We start from the raw sequence: 411 nt of genomic DNA on the forward strand, positions 1-411 counted from the left end.
CTGCACTCCAGCCTGGGTGACACAGCAAGACCCTGTCTCCAAATTAAAAAAAAAAAGAGGATTAAGTAATTTATATTTATCCAAGGTCACCTGGCTGGTAAGTAAATGATCTCTCTGACTCCAGAATCTCTCTTAACCAGGCTTCTATGAATAGAACAAATTTGGAATGTCACTGATCAGAATATTCCATTACCAAGGCAGCATCCCAGTGGGCTAATCCACACCAGTGGACTTGAAACACGCTTTGGGTTGCTGTATGTTAGTATATTAAAGGTAATTTATAATAATATACCTGTAGAAATAGTAATGTATTTTCTCATACAGTCAATTCTCATTATTATATATTTATATATATAACATAAATATATAATATAATGTATAAATATATAATATATAATTATATATTATATA

The 411-nt window shown here is 30.9% G+C and overlaps 1 long non-coding RNA gene across 1 annotated transcript in view; it reads left to right on the forward strand.

Moving 5' to 3' along the window:
* The first annotated feature begins 238 nt into the window (after positions 1-238).
* Positions 239-411, forward strand: part of LOC108515231 (uncharacterized) — a 17,946-nt gene continuing 17,773 nt past the window's right edge. Inside the window, exon 1 of the long non-coding RNA XR_001881464.1 lies at positions 239-273. This is a non-coding gene — a long non-coding RNA (uncharacterized LOC108515231). The remainder of the gene's footprint in view (positions 274-411) is intronic.

This window comes from Rhinopithecus bieti, unplaced genomic scaffold, assembly GCF_001698545.2.
Source record: "Rhinopithecus bieti isolate Rb0 unplaced genomic scaffold, ASM169854v2 scaffold_34876, whole genome shotgun sequence".
Classification (NCBI taxonomy): domain Eukaryota; kingdom Metazoa; phylum Chordata; class Mammalia; order Primates; family Cercopithecidae; genus Rhinopithecus; species Rhinopithecus bieti.